Raw genomic sequence first — 19,523 nt, forward strand, 5'->3', positions numbered from 1 at the left:
CCAGGTTTATTGCCAAGCAAGGTACAATAGCAGTTGTTGGTGAACAGATTCGCTGTTGTGCCACTCATATGAATGCCATGATAATGGACTAACACCTAATCAATACTATGGATCCAGCATTGCTCCCTCGGTCAGCCGATGAACACCCTTTGGGGTACACTTTTATACACAGGAACAAACAAGTTACATATCACTCCTAATGTATCAGGTTGCTGCCCTTTGTTGCCTAGTTACCAACCCTTACAAAGAGGGGTTCAATTACTAGCCATCATGCTGTCAATTTAGACCCTGTATTGAATCTGGGTCGGTATGTGTGTTATTTGTGGGGGGGGGGGGGGGGTTGTTGGTACCAACATGTTTCTTAACGAGGTGTTCTGTTACGACACCTCTGGAATGTGATTACAGCCTGTGCCTAGCACTTCTTCGGTATGTTGCTGTAATGTCAGCCCTGTCCTTGCTAACTTCTGTGAGCAGGGCCTGCCCCTTGCTCACAGCTGAACTCTGTTTTATATTAGCAAAGTTTTGATCCTTGCTGTCTAGGCCTCAGGCCTCATATCCGCCCTGTGACACACGGGGTTATATTTTCAGGCTCTCATCTTACTACAGCAGGATCATTGTGGAGAAGTAGGAAGGGGTATGATCCGAGGGTGTGATCAGTCTCACTCCAGGCAATCAGTTGCACTTCTCGGGTTTCCCAGTCTGGACAGCAGATGAATGACTCCATCCCTGTAGGAGGGAGACCCCAACTATCACCACCTATCTCCTTCTCTTGGGAGCAATGGCCGTGGCACCCCCATCCCTAAGACTATGCATCCTATTCCTTCGGGTAGATGGGGTCTCCTTCTGATTCCTTCCCCTCAGGGGTCTCTTCCAAAGCATTCTCCACTGTAGTACATGTGCAGAAAGCCTGAGAATTGTTACTTACCTCTACCTGGGTTGGAGATACCTGGGTTGCTTTTCTTTTCCTGGAGGTTGCATCCTGCCAACTTTCTTCCATGTTCTGCACTGCCCTCTCTGGTTCTTCGGCATGCTGTGCCTGCAGAAACACGCGCTGACGTCTATCCAGAAAGACTTTATTATTTCCTGCTTTGTGTGGGCCGGTATCCAGCCAGAGGTGATCCTTGCAGGTGCAGCTGCACTGAGGTGGGTGGGCTTGACTCAGCCTGGCTTGACAGCCCAGTGGGTTGAGAATTGGTGTTGGAAAGCCGGGTGGGTAGGGTAGGTGTCCGTGGAGCCTTGCTGCTAGGGCAACTTTTCAGGCCTGTTGGCCTGCGTGGATTGTTGGAGGCAGCTTTCCTTTCAGAGGCTGTGCTGTGGCCAAAGGACTAAAAGCCAGCTGCCTCCTTCTAGGAGAGTAGACACTTATCAGAAGTGGGGATCAACTATCATCTAAGCCCAACACTGTAAAAACTCATCCATTCTGGTGAATCCTGAGGGATGCCGGCCCACACTAAAGGGCTACGTCTACACTGGCCCCTTTTCCGGAAGGGGCATGTAAATTTCATGAGTCGTCGTAGGGAAATCCGCGGGGGATTTAAATATCCCCCGCGGCATTTAAATAAAAATGTCCGCCGCTTTTTTCCGGCTTTTAAAAAAGCCGGAAAAGAGCGTCTAGACTGGCCCCGATCCTCCGGAAAAAGCGCCCTTTTCCGGAGGGTCTTATTCCTACTTCGAAGTAGGAATAAGACCCTCCGGAAAAGGGCGCTTTTTCCGGAGGATCGGGGCCAGTCTAGACGCTCTTTTCCGGCTTTTTTAAAAGCCGGAAAAAAGCGGCGGACATTTTTATTTAAATGCCGCGGGGGATATTTAAATCCCCCGCGGATTTCCCTACGACGACTCATGAAATTTACATGCCCCTTCCGGAAAAGGGGCCAGTGTAGACGAGCCCCTCCTGTCTTAACTCCTTGCTCTGGATGTAGTAGCTTCCAAATTCTCATCCCTCTTCCAAGGGAGTGAGTGCCTTTTCCCTGAAAGGGGCCTGTGTAGAAATCCACCTGATGGGGCAGAGATGATTTTGGATGTAAGGGAAACTCGGGGGAGTTGTTTGTGGCTCAAAAGAGCAATGTTTCTTTACAACCCAGGAAAGGTGAATTGCTGCTTAAAGAAGCTTCTAAGGAAGAGAATCCTCCAGGTATTTTTGCTAGCATTTTGGTGTGGCTGGAGGGAGTGAAAGGGATTTGATTTAAGAACAAAGGTCTGCCTGTAAAAGGCAGCAGTTTATTCGATAAGACACTTGTTTCAGTTCCTAACAGCTAACATTTTTCTGTTCAAAATGACTCTACTGACTTGGGTTTAGAAAGTTCCAGTGTGGACATTTTTTAAGAGGTTTCATATGGACTGAAAGATGAAGTGGAAACAGCCAGAGAACGGGAATAGCCCTGGGATGACCCAGTGGCTGTGTCTAAGCAGCTTACTGAGAGGACAGTGTTGTTGGGACAGGAATGCTTCCAGGTTGATTCTGGAAGTGGCTAGTGTGTGTCTCAGGTTCAGAAGAAAGATTGGAAAACCAAGTATGCAAAGTAGAAAAGCTGTGTGGTTAATCTCTCTAGAATGCAGGAGATGGCAGGTAAACTCCTATCTCTAGACACTGTACACTTGTAATCTCTCATTGAACTTCACATTTGATTCCATGTGGAAGCAGAAGTTAGTGATGGAAGGAGAAAAAATCTGTAAATCTAGCATGCCAGTAATAGTAAATGGTGTCTCCTTTTGGACAAAGACCAGCCTTGGAATTAGTAGCAATTAAGAAAGCAGAGGAAAATATTAGTGTCTGTGATATAGTTGTTACCTGACTGACTGGGGGTAGAAAGACTCCGTCCTCGCTGTGAGCAAAGAGGACATACCCTTCCAGCACATTGACTCTGTTGAGCAAGGGACACCAGGATAGAATCATACATCACTAGAAATGGAAGGGACCTCGAGAGGTCATCGAGTCCAGTCCCCTGCCCTCACGGCAGGACCCAGTACCATCTAGACCATCTTTGATAGATGTCCATCTAATCTACTCTTAAATATCTCCAGAGATGGAGATTCCACAATCTCCTGAGGCAATTTATTCCAGTGTTTAATCACTCTGACAGTTAGGAAGTTTTTCCTAATGTCCAGCCTAAACCTCCCTTGCTACAGTTTAAGCCCATTGCTTCTTGTCCTATCCTCAGAGGCCAAGGAGAACAATTTTTCTCCCTCCTCTTTGTAACACCCTTTTAGATACCTAAAAACCACTATCATGTCCCCCCTCAGTCTTCTCCTTTCCAAACTAAACAAGCCCAGTTCTTTCAGTCTTCCTTCATAGGTCAGGTTGCTCTTCTCTGGACTTTCTCCAATTTCTCCACATCTTTCTTGAAATGTGGTGCCCAGAACTGGACACAATACTTCAATTGAGGCCTAACCAGTGCAGAGTAGAGTGGAAGAATGACTTCTCATGTCTGGCTCACAACACTTCTGTTAATGTATCCCAGGATCATGTTTGGTTTTTTGCCACAGTGTCACACTGTTGACTCCTGTTTAGCTTGTGGTCCACTATGATCCCTAGATCCCTTTCTGCAGTACGCTTTCCTAGACAGACACGTCCCATTCTGTATGTGTGAAACAGATTGTTCCTTCCCAAGTGGAGTACTTTGCATTTGTCCTGATTTAACTTCATCCTGTTTACCTCAGACCATTTCTCCAGTTTGTCCAGATCATTTTGAATTATGACCCTGTCCTCCAAAGCACTTGCAACCCCTTTTATCTCCGTATTATCTGCACACTTAATAAGTGTACTCTTTATGCCAATATCTAAATCATTGATGAAGATTTTGAACAGAACCGGTCTCAGTGGAGCCTGGCTGCCGGGACAACTTTTCAGGCTTGTTGGCCTTTGTGTATGGTGGGAGGCAGCTTGTGTTTTAGAGGCTGTGCTGTGGCAAAGAACAGCTGCCTCCTTCCAGGAGAGTAGGCTCTTATCAGAAATGGGGATTGAGCCTATACAAACAAACACCTACTAAAACTTAAACCCAAGGTTGTTGCTGCTCAGCCATTCTGGCAAGCCCAGAAGGCTGAATGCTCTGTCCAGAAGATAATCAACTTCTTTAGAAGTCCTCATTGACTCGGCAGGCTTAATCCTGTGAGGCTGGTGGGTATAGCATTACTTATCTAGGGATGGACTCACAGAATAGGGGCCCACTAACTTGGCTCCATAGCTCAGTGGTTAGAGCATTGGTCTTGTAAACCAAGGGTCGTGAGTTCAAATCTCACTGGGGCCTTGACAGCAGTGGGTCTGTGCTTTCCTTTCTGTGAGGTGCTTGGCTTCCCTTTAGGCATTTACTAATTTGAGGACAGGGAGATCACAAGCTGCGTGTAAGCACACCAGACTGTTTCTGTGAAATAGAAGCAGCAAGCTGCAAACTTCTGCCAGCTGGTCAAAGGGCAGCAGCAGGCAGGCTCCTGCCAGAAGCACTTCAGTCCAGTGTATTTTGGTGAGTACGCCAAAGAGTGCTTCACCGGCTGCACCCAAACAGCCTCCCGCATGTCTTTTGAAGAACTACCCAAGGAAGTGTGCCTCAACAGGTCTCAGAAAATACTTTGCTTGTGTACCACATGCGTTTGGCTAGCTGTGGTGGGAGGTGAAACTGGATCACCTCAGTCAAAGGCTGGGAAAATCTCCAAGCCCAAAGCAAAGACGTGGAATTGTTCTTGCCGCACCTAGTACCCTTCCGGACTTGACAGATTGCCTATTTACCAACAGACGGGAGGATGGGATCCTAGGGTCTCCCAGCCCAAGACCCACAGGTTAGCCTCCAGAGGCTGGCTCCCAAGCCTCATGGTCTCCCACAACTTGATTACTAAGCCTTCCGCCACAGCTTTTCTTGCCAGGAAGCAGCATCTCCACTGAGGTCCAGCTTTAGGGGAGAGCCCCTCTGGCAAGAGGCCACCAGGTCAAGCCATTGGGTGTTATGAGCTGCTTCTCCCATGAGTACGGGGAGACAGCTAGCGAGGGTTGCCCTGCCCGGTCCAATGCCCCTGTGGGCTGCCCAGGGGAAAGCCAACAGAGAAAAGGTGAGAAGAAAGGAGGTATTTGGAGGCTCTTTTTTCCAGGGTCACCATACCCATTGGAATGGGGAGCCATGGGAGGGAACCCAATGCAATCCTGCACTGAGAGCACCTTCGCCATCCCCCCCAAAGCGCTGCTCGGAGCAGAGCCGTTGGAGAAAGAGAGACAGTCTTGGCTCAAGGGTGCAGCTTCCACAGGCGGCATCGAGGCCGCTGATCTGCTACTCACGAAAACCTGACTGAAAGGTGAGACTTTTCCAAAGGCTTCAGAGCCAGCTTCCCCACGAACATGAGGTGTGCTCCGAGTGAGTGGCCTCTCCCTTCCAGCCACGGAGCCCTCCTGACACAAAGGACTGTTCTTGTCCAGTCCAGCCCAGCCAGGTGCTGTGTGAGAAACTGACCGTGCAGGTGATCTTGGGATGGTGAAGGTGGAGGCACAGACTTTGGGAACCTTCTACTTACAGCTGCCTGGCTTTTCTTCCCAGACCTGGTCCTGGATTATGATGTGCTATGATGTGTCCTGAACCATGGTGCGCCTGGCTTTTGTTCCCAGCCTGGGATGCACCTGGTTGTTCTTCCCAGTCCTGTGCCTGGACTATGATGTACACTGGAAAGAAAATCCAGCCCATTGCTCTATTCTGGGATCTGGTGCAGAGACCCTCCACCCAGCAGTTCTGACCTTTCTGTTCCTTCCCCAGACTGCTTCCTACAACTCCTGGTTGCACTCCTTGTTCTGGATGGAGGAGCCTCCAAATCCTCATCCCTCTACCAAGGGAGCATGTGCCTTTTCCCAGCAGCAGCAGCAGCATCCCCTCTGTGTTGCCAGCTTCATGGCATTAGAAGGCCTGTCCATGTCCCAGCTGAGACTGCTCCTTCTCAAGCTCTGATCCCTGGTTCTTCCTCCAGGCACAGACGATGGTGTTCAGAGAACTACCTGGCCACCTGAAGCCTTCTTGCTCTCGGCGACTGCCCAAAGCCTCAGGCTCTGCAGCCACCATCAGATGCATAAGGTCATGCCACAAATTTATGGTAGAGAGCTCAGGCTTGTGTGAGGTGCAAGAGCCAACAGGAGAAGTGGCAGGCACTTAAGAGTTCGCAGAGCAGCACACTGGCCGCAGTGATATTCGGAGCCATGCAGGTACGTGGAACGTGAGCCCACTGCCTTCGTTTCTCTCACATACCAGGGCTCCCTGGAAGCTCTCTCAGGGAACCTGGAATCCTTTGGGCCTTCTGAAAGGATCATGCTCAGTGTGGGCCGGCATCTAGTCCTTGCAGATGCAATGGCACTGAGGTGGGTTGGCTCAGCAACTCTGAGGATAGAGAATTGGTCTTGGAAAGCAGGGCCGGGAGGGTAGGTCTCAGTGGAGCCTGGCTGCTGGGGCAACTTTTCAGGCTTGTTGGTTTTTGTGGATTGTTGGAGGCAGCTTGCCTTTTAGAGACTGTGATGTGGCAAAGGACTAAAAGACAGATGCCTCTTCCCAGGAGAATAAGTGCTTGCTAGAAGTAGGGAGTGAACCCACTCAACTATCCGAGTACAAAGCCACCAGCTGAACTGCTCAGCCATCCTGGCAAACACTGAATGGTAAGTTAATCATCCCCACCCAGAAGATGATTGGCTTCTTTGGCAGTCCTCATTGAGCCTGTGAAAGTCTTAGGTGTAGCATCAATTACCTAGGGATGGACAGCCAGAACAGCTACCTATCAGCTTGACTCCATAGCTCAGGGGTTAACATGCTGGCCTTATATACCAGGGGTTGTGAGTTCAAATCTCATTAGGGCTGCCACAGCTGTTTATAGATGTATCCCTTCCATGAGGTACTTTTCTTGTCTTTAAGCATTTATTAATTTGGGGACAGGGTGACCACAAGCTGCATGTGAGCATGCCAGATGTCTTTGCTAGATAGAGGCAGCAAACTGAAAAGGGCAGCAACAGGGCTAGATAGAGGCAGCAACAAGCTCCTGCTAGAAGTGGCTAAGGCCCTTTGGGGCTTCAATCCAGCATGCATTCTGTTGAGTACGACAGGGTATGTCTACACTACAAAGTTAGTTCGAACTAACGGACGTTAGTTCGAACTAACTTTAATAGGTGCTACACTAGCGCTCCGCTAGTTCGAATTTGAATCGAACTAGCGGAGCGCTTAGTTCGAACTAGGTAAACCTCATTTTACGAGGACTAACGCCTAGTTCGAACTAGCTAGTTCGAACTAAGGGCTGTGTAGCCCTTTAGTTCGAACTAGTGGGAGGCTAGCCCTCCCCAGGTTTCCCTGGTGGCCACTCTGGCCAACACCAGGGAAACTCTATGCCCCCCTCCCGGCTCCGGACCCCTTAAAGGGGCACGGGCTGGCTACGGTGCCCGTGCCAGGTGCAAGCCTGCCAGCACCCAGCTAGCAGACCCTGCACCTGGCACGGCACAGAGCCACCCACCCGATGCCCCCCAGCCCACCCCCTCTTGCCGGGACCAGGCTGGCGGCTCCTGGGAGCTTGCCCTGGACCGCAAGAGGCGGGCACCTTCCTGGGCTAGTGCGGACATTGTGGACCTCGTCCACGATCTCCGCACTAGGCACAGGAAAGTGGCCGTCTAGGGCAGGAGAGCTGCCAGCCTGGCCACCCAGGACCAGGTGTGCATGAAAATCAAGGGGGTCCACTGAGACCCCCGACACTGAGCCCTGAGCTTACAATGGCCGTACTGGGTCAGACCAAAGGTCCATCTAGCCCGGTAGCCTGTCTGCCAACAGCGGCCAACCCTAGGGACCCTGGAGGGGATGGACCGAAGACAATGACCAAGCCATTTGTCTCGTGCCATCCCTCTCCAGCCTTCCACAAACTTTGGGCAGGGACACCACTCCTACCCTCTGGCTAATAGGACTCCATGGACCCAACCTCCATGACTTGATCTCACTTCCCTTTCAACTCTGTTCTAGTTGTAGACTTCACAGCCTCCTGCAGCAAGGAGTTCCACAGGTTAACTATTTGCTTTGTGAAGAAGAAGAACAACTTTCTCTTACTAGTTTCAAGCCTGCTACCCATTCCTTTCCTTTGGTGTCCTCTAGTCCTTCTTTATGGGAACTCAGGAAGAACTTTTCTGAATGCACCCTCTCCGCCCAACCCCTGCTTTTAGAGACCTCTATCCTGTCCCCCCTCCGTCTCCTCTTTTCTAAGCTGAACAGTCCCAGTCTCTGTAGCCTTTCTTCATCTGGGACCTGTTCCCAACCCCTGATCATGTTAGTTGCCCTCCCCTCTCCCAGCCTTTCTCTTCCCCTCTCCCACCTCCTTTTCCCAGTCTCCCCCAGTTTTTTTCAATAAAGACAGAGTCAATGTTGGAAGAAACGTTATCTTTATTTTGTACATCAATAAGAAGGGGGGCTAGGGAAGGGTAAGTGGAAGGAGGTGAGGGAGGAATGGGGTACGAGCCCCCGATGGGGAGGACTGGGCTGGCTCTGCGGGCTTCTGGGGGTGGAAGCTCTCCTGCAGCCCCCCAATTACTCCCTCTCCCCAGATGGCAGCCTGCGGCAAGTGCAGCCGGGCTGATGGCCGAGTGGTGTGATGTGCCCAGTGTGGGCACTCAGGGCACTCCAAGCCAGAACTTCTTTGCAAGCGGGGCACCCCTTAGAACTGTGTGTCCGGGGTGGGGGTCGGGACCCTTTAAGCGCAGCCCTCGGCTAGCCTGAGACAGCATCTCCATGCTCTAAGTCCTCCTTTTATGCCCTGCTGGCACTGCTTCCGGCCATCCTTAAGCCCTGTTCAGAGTCCACTCAATGTGGACTTACTAGTTCGAACTAGCAAAACGCTAGTTCGAACTAGTTTTTAGTTCTAGATGCGTTAGTTCGAACTAGCGCTGTAGTGTAGACGTACCCACAGAGAGTGCTTCACCCACCACACCCAAAGAGCTTCCAGTGTGCTCTGGCTTTGAAGAGCTACCCAAGGAAATGCATCTCAGGAGGGCTCAGAAAATGCTTTGCTTGTGTACCACGTGTATTTGGCTAGCTGTGGCGTGGCAGGCCAGCCTGGGAGCTTAGGGTATGTCTGCACTACATTCCTTTTTCAAGAGAGGAATGCAGATGCAGCTGAGTGAAATTGCAAATGAAGCGCAGACTTGAATGTCCCGCGCTTCATCTGCATAATCGCATCCGGACGCTTTTTCAAAACACCCTATTTTAAGATAAAAAACGCCGTGTATTTCGAGAACCAACCCTTCTTTCAAAATAACCCTTACTCCTTATAAAATGAGGTTTAACGGCTATTTCAAAAGAAGGGTTTGTTCTCAAAATAACGGCATCTACACAGCGTTTTTTATCTCGAAATAGGGTATTTCGAAAAAGCAGCCGGACGCGATTATGCAAATGAAGTGCAGGAAATTCAAATCCACGCTTCATTTGCAATTTCACTCAGCTGCATCTGCATTCCTCTCTTGAAAGAGGAATACCCTTAGAGTCAAGGGGAGGCGAAACTAGTTCACCTTGGTCAGAGTTTGGGGGAAAATCTCAAAGCCCAAAGCAAAGATGTAGAATTGCTCTTGCTGCTCCTAGCACCCTTCCGGGCTTGACACACTGCCTATTTACAGGCAGTCCCCGACTTACGCGGATCCGACTTATGTCGGATCCGCACTTACGAACGGAGCTTTCTCGCCCCGGAAGTCGGGGCGAGAAAGCCCCGTTCGTAAGCTGCTCCGGTGCCCCTGGTCTGCTGGAGACCGTCTCCAGCAGACCAGGGGCACCGGGCGGGTTCCTGCGCTTCTGAGGCTTTGCCAGAGCAAAGCCTCAGAAGCGCGGGAACCGCTGCTGCTGCCCCTTGAGACCCGGTGCCTGTGGTCTGCTGGGGACGGTCCCCAGCAGACCACAGGCCCCCGGACTGAAGCCGCAGCCGCGGGGGGGTCCCGCGCCTCTGAGGCTTTGCCAGAGCAAAGCCTCAGAGGCGCGGGGAACCGCCGCTGCTGCCGCTTTGACTGAAGAGCCCTTCTTCCTTGTGGCACGAGGAAGACAGGGCTTCCAAAGAGCACATCTGCTCTTCTGCAAAAAATGTCGGAAGAGCAGACATGTTCCCTGGAGTTTTTGACACAGTGCCTGGACTCCATAGTCTAGACATAGCCTGGAAGTCCTTGCTGAGCCTGCAGCCTTGAGCCTGTGTGGATGGTGGGCATCACTTACCTAGGGATAGAGAGATGGTAGTAGAGCCCACCCCCATAGCACAGGGGTTGGGCGCCTTGTAAACCAACAGTCATGCATTCAAATCTCACAGGGGCCTCAACAACTGTTTACAGATGTGGCTTTGGTCTCCTTTCTGTGAGGTGCTTGGCTTCCCTTGAAGCACTTACTAATTTGGGGACAGGGAAACCACAAGCAGCTTGTCAGCACACCAGATGTCTTTGCTAAATAGAAGCAGGGAGCTGCAGGCTTGTGCCAGCTGGTCAAAGGGCAGCAGCAGGGAGCAACATCTGCTTTAGGGGAGAACCTGGCTGGCAGAATTCTGAGGGGGCTTCATTCCTGTGCACTATCCCCCAGCCTATTTTGGTGAGTATGCGAAAAAGTGCCTCATCTGAAACAGCCTCCAGCGTGCTCTGGCTTTCAGGGCTGACATAATTTATTACTCAGCACCAGCTAATGTGATTACAGGCAGCAAAAAATACCACTCCGTCTGCTGAATAGCTAGCAAATCTAAGCACAGCAGGAGCAAACTGTATTTAGATAGACACACCCAGGGTCTCTCCCCTCTTCCAGCTAGCTACCAGGGCAGAGCCTGCTTACACTTACATTGAAGTCAGTGACAAAACTGCCATTGACTTCAAGGGAAAGATGACATTGTGCCAGGTGGGAAGCAGGGAGGGCGGGTAAGAGGGAGATCAGGTAAGCGCTGCCTGCACTGCACAGTTGACACGTTTTATAAAGAGGGCCTGAGAGTGCATGTCATGGCTGGAGGGACTCTAGACGGGGTGGGCTTCAGAGGTGAAGTTTGCATGGCACCCTGGATCAGAGAGGCCGCTCTGGGCTTGGGAGAAAACACAAGAGTGCTTCTTGGGGGATCCAGACGGGGTTTGAAGGAACATGGGTTAGCAGGACCCAGAGTCTGAGCAATAGGGAGTTACAAGATACACGCAGGGGTTGAGCTCCAAAACTGTGACCCTAAATGTCAACCCTCTGCTGCTAATGGCCAAGGCACCTCTCTTCCCACAGGTGCTGTCTGCATTCCGTAGTTTAAAAATACCCCAGGAGGATTTCTTCTAAACCCCCAGGTTGCGTATCAAATGATTTTGATTTTTCATATATAAAGAAGTTCAAGATACAGGCACTGCCTTGTGACCAGAGCATCTGGCAACCCACTGCCCAGTGTACCTGAGCCATTTTGTTCTCTTAAAGACCTGAACCCGAAAGCCGTGTACACTCAGAATTCAAGGGAACCAGGCCCTCCACTGCTGGGAGGCTGTCACACCAGCTATGTACATTTATACCAGTTGAGGATTAGACCAAGTGCATGGAAGGATCTCTCATGTATTTCTACGGCTATGGTTACACTAGGAAATTATTTTGTTTAAAAAAAATATCTCCCAAAGTAACTATGTTGAAATAGCACTATACCGCTTCACAAGCAAGAGTTATTATTTCAAAATAACAAGCCCTTTATTTCAAAATAACAGGCTTGATAGTGTGAATACTCGCCTTATTATTTCGAAACTAGCCAATTAGCCCGTCATAAAATGGGATTTTCAGGTCTTCTTTCCTGAGTACTCTCGCTCCGTCTCTCTCTCTCTCTCTCTCCTCCTACTGCCTACCCCCTCTCTCTCAGCTCTCCTCCACCTCCTGCCTCTCTCTCCGTCTCTTTCTTTCTTTTCTCTCCCTCCTGCCTCTCACTCTCCCTTTCTCTTCTCCTCCTTCTCCTGACTCTCTCTTCCCTCCATCTCTCCCCGCCTCCCTTCCTCTTCCCCTTCTCTCCCACCGTGGCGCTTGGCTGAGTGCTGCCTGCTCAGCCGGGCTGCTGCAAGAGAGGGGGGTGGGGCAGTGACGTACACAGCTGGGGGCGGGGCCGTGTACATCACCGCCCTCTCTTCCCCTCCCACCGCGGGGGAGCCCAAACAGCCCCCTGTGCTGCTGGCTCCCCCGGCGGCCCAGCTGAGGGGCGCAGCACTCAGCTGAGTGCCACAGCGGGAGGGGAAGGGGGCGGTGACGTACACGGCCCTGCCCCCTGTCTGTGTACATCCTGCCCCACCTCCTTCCCCTCCCTCCTTGGCAGCTTGGCTGAGTCTTGCACACTCAGCCAGGCCGCCACGGAGGGAGGGGAAGGGGGCGGGGTGGTGACGTACATGGCCAGGGGGTGGGGCTGTCTACGTCACCGCACCCCCTTCCCCTCTCCCGCGGTGGCCCGGCTGAAGGGCGCATCACTTAGCGCCACGGCGGGAGGAGGAAGGGGGGGCGGTGATGTACAGGGCCCTGCCCCCTGGCCGTGTACGTCACCACCCCGCCCCCCTTCCCGTCCCACCAGGGCTCAGTTGAGCGGTGCAACGCCGGGGCTAGGGTTGACAGGTGTCCAGTTTTCTACTGGACAGTCTGGTATTTGCACCGTCTGTCCAGTAGAAAAATGCAGAAAATACCGGACACGTGCAATGTCTGGTATTTTGTGAATTTTTGGCTGGGCGCCAGAGGGAAGCCTGGTGGGGGCGGGGGAGCAACCGGGAGGCAGAGCGCGATTGGCTTTGGGAGCCCTGTGGTTGCATGCAAAAGCCGGGTGGGGCGGGGGCCGAGACTTCCATCCACCCCACCCCCCGTCAGACCCGCCCAGCTTTTGCACGGGACCAGAGGCTCCCAGCACCAATCATGGCCCGTCTCCCGGCTGGGAGCCTCTGGTTGTGAGCAGAAGCCGGGCAGGGGCAGTGGCTCCCAGCCCCGCCCCCACCAGGCTTCTGCTGGCAAGTAAAGGGAGCGCCTGCCGGGGGTGCAGCCAGAAGGACTCCGGCTGTGGCCAGTGGCTGCACCTCCCACCCCCCTCGCCAGGTCTGCTTCCCACCCCGCTACCTCTGTCCCCCCCATCCTTCCCTCTAGCCCCACAGCCCCCGATCCCCCCCAGCTCTGCTTCCCGCCCCCTCTCCCTGCCGGCCAGCCCCACGGCCACCGGAGACCCCCCCGCCAGTGCTGCTTCCTGCCCCCCTTCAGGCCAGCCCCGCCCTCTTCCCTCCCTCCATGGCGTGCTCAGCTGGGAGCACTCAGCTGGACCCCGGTGGGGGAGCAAGTGGCGGCAAGCGGCCGTTTGGGGTCCACGCTCCCCACGTGTGGGGAACGCAGACCCCAAACGGCCGCTTGCCGTTGCTAGCTCCCTTGCCGGGGCCCAGCTGAGCGGCGCAGTGCGCCACGGAGGGAGGGGAAGGGGGGCGGGGTGCTGATGTACACGGCCGGGGGCGTGGCTGTGTACGTCAGCATTACAGACACACAGACAATGGGCTACTATATATATGATAAGGGGGGTTATTTCGAAATAACTCCCTAGTGTAGACATGCCCTAAAAGACCTATGTAGAAATACAAGCACCTGGCTATTATGATTTTATTATGATTGGGGCAAGGACTAGATCCCCCTCTGCACATGGGACCAGCCCTGAGCACTTACTGGGTTAAACAGCTCATTGGTGCAAACCTTGTTTTAGTTAGTGCTGCCTCAAAAGCAGTTTTCTTGGTGTTAACACTATTTGGATATAGCAGACAGTGCACTGACTGGTCTGCGGTAGTTCACGCTGGATGCCTTGCTCAGTGCAATCACAATAGCCTGAGTCCCACATTGAGGGAAGCCCGTAGGATCTCACTGTAAAAATAAGTCAAGCAGGGCTTCAGAAACAGGCCAAGCTAAGAAGCTCCCCAATTTATGAATGTTATTTAGGACCTGACTAATAACCCTTCAGATGTCTCATATGTCTCATTATTTCCACCAGATTAAAGCGGATTGTCAGTTCTCAGCTATTATTAAGGAAGGTTATTATTATAGACCCTGGGGATGTTCCATTCTGCAGCTCAGGCAAGATTATTATTTGTACTCTAGGGGTGCCTCGGAGGCCCAGTTTGGAGCAGTAGCCCATGGTGCTAAGTGCGGTACAAGTAGCGAACAAAAAGACTGCCCATGCCTCAGGAGTTTAGGGTATGTCTGTACAGCGGTGCTATTTCAGGGTACATCTGGTATCCCCAAATAGCGTTTTCCACATCTTAACAGGGCACCAGTTATTTCAAAATGCAGTCAAAATAATGTGCTTGCTATTCCGATGTTCCAGTAAACCTCATTCCATGAGGATTAAGAAACTTGTCAGAATAGCAGTCTATTTCGAAATTTGGTGCTGTGTAGCTCAAATAGCGTAGCTTATTTCCAGCTAGTGCTGCTGTATAGACATACCCTTAATATATAACAAGAGACAACAGATAGAGACACACAGATGGGATAGTGCAACTAAACAGTGACTCAGTACTGATCAGCATGGCAGGCAGTGGTCCTAGCAAACAGCAGCTTAAGCCTTGTCAAGTTTTTGTAGCAAAAGGGGAGTTCTGAGGAAGGCTGCAGGAGGGCAGTTAGTTTGGTGGATATTTACTGGGAATACTTTCAAAGCATATGGGGCATCACAGCAGGAAACACAAATGAGTTCAGCAGGGTGTGACGTATTTGGGGGCTATTTTGTAATAATTCCTGGATGACAGAAATTGGCTATTAGGGTGGACTGTACAAGTTTAACTAAGTTGGAGTCTGTGTGGAAAGACTGACAAGCAGGAAAGGAATGAAAGCCACCCCTTGGCAAATACTTCAGAGCTGGTAAGGGTTAGTGGCACTCCTCTACAAACACGTCAGAGCTAGTAAGGGACAATGCCAGAAAGCTTAGCTTACATTCTGCCTACATCTCCAGCCAACTTACAAAACTGGCTTTGACCAGGACAGAACTCGACCTGTGACCACTAGAACTAGCAGGGTTTAAAAGGACACTGGAGCAAGTTCTTTTGGGAGACCCAGACGGAGACAGACACTGGGGATGGAGGAGGTAGACCTGCCTACACCACCATTGTAGGAGGACAAGCCTTTAGACTCTGTTCAGACTGTTCTTTTAAAATCCTTTTTTTCCTCAATAAGCTTGGTTCTTGCTGTTAAAACAAACAGCTCTTTGGCTGCAGAAGACTGTGCGGTCATTGCACACCACCTGTCGCCTGCATCTGTCCACAAGGATGCTGCCTCTTCCACCTAGGGTTACCAGATAGACCCCCCCCAAAAAACTGGACACACTGGCTGGCCGGGAGGAAGGGGAATGGGTGGGAAGCAGAGCTGGGGGGAGGGTTGGAGGTCAGGGGCCACGAGGCTATCCGGGAGGAAAGGGGCCTGGAGGAAAAGTGGGTAGGAAGCAGAGCTGGCGGGGGAGAGGGAGCAGTGCAGCAGCACTGGCCGGGGGAGATCAGGAAGAGGAACGGGCAGGCGGGAAGCAGAGCAGGGGGCGGTGCAAAGGGGCTGGCCGAGGGAGATCAGGAGGAGAAGTGGGGGAGAACCGGCTGGCTGGGAAGGGAGGGGGGTGTGAGCAAATCGGCCAGCGCAGAGTGGGACTGACCCGGGTACTTGCAGATCCCGGGGCGCTGCCTGTCCTGTGCAGGCTCCCGGCGACGCACGAGTGAGGAGGAGGCTTCCCCTCCTCCTCACACTCAACCAACTGAGGGCTCCCAGCAGCAATCGTGGCCCCGCCTCCCAGCTGGGACTCCCAGCCACTCCCGCCGCCTACGTCAGGCTTCCATCCGGTGCGCAGCCGGAAAAATCAGAAAATACTGGACATTGCACGTGTCTGGTATTGTCTGATTTTTTTTTACCGGACAGAGAGCACAAATACCGGACTGTCCGGTACAATACCAGACACCTGGCAACCCTACTTGCACCCCTGGCCAGGGGTTTAGAGCTGGCTGCCAGTGTGCTTGCTGCTGTGGAGGGCTCAGGGGGAGCACTGGGGTCTGCTATGGCAGCAGGGAAGGCCGGGCAGAGTGCTAGTGTGTAGCAAGGTGTGAACTGGGCCTGCATCGTGCCACAAGCACTTTCCCTTCTGCCTGCAGCTTTACAGGCTGCAGGGGAAGGGAAACTATAGAGTTGTGAGGGGTGTGGACAGAGTGGCCACCAGGGCAGCTGTGAGACGTCCTGGAGGCCAATTATTTTGAAATAAGCACAGCTGCACTGTTTACACACACCCTATTTCAAAACAGCGATTGCAAAATAGGCGTTATTCCTTGTGAAATGAGGGTTTATTATTTCGGAATAAGAAGCCTGTTATTTTGAAACAGTTTCAAAATACTGGGCTTGCTGTGTGGACACTCACCTTGTTATTTTGAAATCAATCTGTAGAAATATTGATGATTAGCACTGATACTCTATTAAGACGAATAGGGCACTTTGCACCTCTCAAAGTTACATTTTAAGCTGCCTGCAGATTCAGACAACAGTGCATCAGTTTAACACAGAGTTTAGACTATGGGCTTGTCCACTGCAGCTGTGCTGTAGACACCACTCATTCAATGGCCTAGGTAATTTGCCTCCCTGAGAGGCAGTAGATAGGTCACAATTAGGATTCTTCTGTCAACCTAGCACTGTCTACACTTGGGTAGGTCGGCTTAATTATGTTGCTCAGGGGTGTGGAGTGATCACATAGCGAGGCTAATGTCAATTCCAAGTGCAGAACAGTCCTGTGTCTATAGGGCCCCTGTTGGAAAGGGAACTGACTACATTAACACAAAGTATATGTTAGTTTATACCAGCAACATCCACATGGGGGAGTTACAGCACAGCATGTTGTGTATGCTGCAGAGCACATCCCCTACTCTGACCTGGGAGGCTATGGAGACAAGCCCCTATGATGCTGCAGCACAGTTCTGTGGTGAGGTGTGGATTCTGCAGCAAATTCCATAGCTGTGGATTTGGACTCCAGGAAACCTTTTCAGTATTTATACACTTCCTACAGTTTTGCATATTTCCTAGCACTAACATTCATCCACAACTTGCAAGAAGGAAAAGCACTGGGCAAACCCCTGTAAAAGTGTGGGGATGAGAGATACGGATTATGAACCTCCATTTCCCTACAACCGTCCCACTCCAACCTGCCCCCCTTCCCACTCTGCTGCCTTCTCTCTCAGCTACCAAAAGAAAGAGAAAAAACTCTAATAGGCTCCAACAGGGCTGCTCCCTTTTGGCTATATGAAAGCACGGGGGAAAAAACAGTCTCATAGCTGACAGCTGAAGCAGACTCAAGCTGCATGTAGCTATTTGGGAGCCTATGTAATATGCAAATCCCCTTGCATCAAAATAACAGCACCTCAGAACCTCATTAATCATTTTGTTATCAAACCCTGGGTCCGCTGATTGGAGGGGGAGAGGGAGAGCCAAAGGGGGTAACTGTCCCTAGGCTGGCATTTCAAAGTGGCTTGGGGCTCCTGGCCGCCACTTATGGTACTGTAGCAGTGGGGTGCCCTGAGTCCCAGGTCCTTTAACTCACCACCCGAGCCCTGTACTGGAGAGCCCCAAGCAGCATGCATGGGACGCTCTGAGGTGGTGGTGAGGAAGCACAGTCCCAGCAGTGCTGAGGGCTAGCCCCACCCCTTCCAGCCAATGCCCCGCTCCTTCCATCCAAGCACAGAGTGGGGCCACCCACAACTTGCTCAGGGGCCCCACAAGTCTGTCGGCTTGCCTGGGCTGCTCAGAGGTTGCCAGCACAGCAGCTAAGGGAAGGTTCCAAAAGGGGGGGGTTGATATTGCTAAGGAAGAAAATAGTGCATCATGGGCACCTGCCTTCTGCGATCTGTCTGAGGTGCTTACGTGGCCTCCATTACTATAGTAACGTATTATTTTCCCTCCCAAGAACCCTGTGAGTTAGGAAAGTGCAGTTATCCCCATTTTACAGGTGTGGAACCGAGGGACAGAGAGGCTAGGGCACAGATCCTCAATGGTTCTTACCTTCCACTGGATTCAGTGGAAATTAGGAGCCTAAATACCTCTGAGGATCTGGGCTCAAGTGACTTGCCCACGGTCACACAGGAAATCTGTGGCACAGCAGAGAATTTAAGTCTGGTCTCCTCAGTTCCAGGCTAGACCTGGACCAGTTTTACTCTTCTGGCAGGCATTTAAACACGAGGAAAAGAAAGGTGAAACAGTCCTCGTATCAGTGGTCCCAAGCCCTCCATGGTTTATTTCAAACGATACATAAGGCTACATCTAGATTGCATCCCTTTTTCGTAAAAGGGATGCAAATTAGACGTATCGCAATTGCTAATGAAGCGGGGATTTAAATCTCCCCCGCTTCATTAGCATAAAAATGGCTGCCGCTTTTTTTCGGCGCGGAGCTTTGCCAGAAAAAAGCGCCAGTCTAGACACGGAACTTTCAGAAAATAAAGCCTTTTCCGAAAGATCCCTTATCCCTTATTTTAAGAGGGATAAGGGATCTTTCAGAAAAGGCTTTATTTTCCGAAAGATCTGCATCTAGACTGGCGCTTTTTTCCGGCAAAGCTCCATGCCAAAAAAAAGCGGCAGCCATTTTTATGCTAATGAAGCGGGAGAGATTTAAATCTCCGCTTCATTAGCAATTGCGATATGTCTAATTTGCATCCCTTTTACGAAAAAGGGATGCAATCTAGACGTAGCCAAATGTGTGCAAGAAACACAATGGGTACAGCTTTCAAAAGAACCTACATGACTTAGGAGTCCAAAGCCCAACGATTCTCAATAAAACTTAAGCTCCTAAGTTACTACTTCTCCTTCTGAAAATTTTACCCACTGGTGAGGTTTTGCTCAGTCCTACAGGAAATGAATATGACTGTGGTTGCAGAGGATTGCATAAGATACTTTCTACGCCACAAAAGAAAATTTTAGGGACTTTTTTTGTATGCATTAATGTAATGCTGAGGAAAGATATCAGATACTGTCTGGACTACTCACTGCTTTCTGCTCTGCATTTAATGATTTGTGAAAGATGCTTAGATACTAGTATGAGGAGCGCTATAAATGTGTACACACACAGCTCCAAGAGTGAAATCCTCCATTTATACACACAACAGGTACAAAAGTTAGCAGCAGCAATGCAAACTTATCCACAAAGTCCTCCAACCAATGTATGCCAAGCCCGACCTGGAGGAAATAAGTCTCCACGTCCATTCCGTCACTGCTATTGCTGCTTATAACCAGCTGGGGCAGCCAATACTGGCTTTTATGATATGGACACGAGTCCATTTGGAAGCAGACTCACATCACCAAGACCATCTATCAGATGATAAATTTCAGTCAGTACTGCACTGGATTTAAAGCAGAAACCTAAATGTTCTTTGTCCCATTAAAAAAAGGCCATCCAGATCCTGTTATGTCCAAATTACATTAACTAGCAGGGGCTGTCATCCACTCAAGTTGTTTGGCTTTAGCTGCCGGTTGCCTCTTGTCATTCACTGATACTATAAGTTGATTGGAGCTGGGACTGTCTTTTTACTTTCTTCTATGCAGCAGCTGCCACAGCAGAACCTTAATTCCTGACAG

At 51.1% G+C, this 19,523-nt stretch overlaps 1 protein-coding gene and 1 non-coding gene across 3 annotated transcripts in view; one reads left to right on the forward strand and one right to left on the reverse strand.

Annotated features, from left to right (window-relative positions):
- The window catches only part of CTIF (cap binding complex dependent translation initiation factor), a 420,270-nt gene that overhangs the window by 361,008 nt on the left and 39,739 nt on the right, over positions 1-19,523 (reverse strand). The window lies entirely within an intron of this gene.
- On the forward strand, positions 4,172-4,244 carry TRNAT-UGU (transfer RNA threonine (anticodon UGU)). Its single transcript has one exon. It is a non-coding gene; the product is annotated as a tRNA-Thr (tRNA).

The sequence above is a fragment of the Pelodiscus sinensis genome, chromosome 6 (genome assembly GCF_049634645.1).
Source record: "Pelodiscus sinensis isolate JC-2024 chromosome 6, ASM4963464v1, whole genome shotgun sequence".
NCBI lineage: Eukaryota > Metazoa > Chordata > Testudines > Trionychidae > Pelodiscus > Pelodiscus sinensis.